Genomic DNA, 260 nt, shown 5'->3' on the forward strand with positions numbered 1-260 from the left:
GGGCAGGACGATTTCTTCAGTTATCATTGAAGAATTCCATCTCCGTCTGCCCCATTCCAAATGTCGGGCCGGGTGGTGAGACTGGAGGTAGGAGGGAACAAGGTAAAGCAGTAGTCTTAATGCTTTACTAAGGTTCTGATACAGCAGAGCACAGAACCTTGCACAAATATAAACAAAGTATCTGCCTAGGGATAGCTTTTGCCTGTTTTTATCATGCCCAAGTTAAGGCTGTTCAATACAGTGGCATCTGTCAACCCCCC

The sequence above is a fragment of the Cariama cristata genome, unplaced genomic scaffold (genome assembly GCF_000690535.1).
Source record: "Cariama cristata isolate BGI_N322 unplaced genomic scaffold, ASM69053v1 scaffold25593, whole genome shotgun sequence".
In the NCBI taxonomy this organism is placed as follows: Eukaryota; Metazoa; Chordata; class Aves; order Cariamiformes; family Cariamidae; genus Cariama; species Cariama cristata.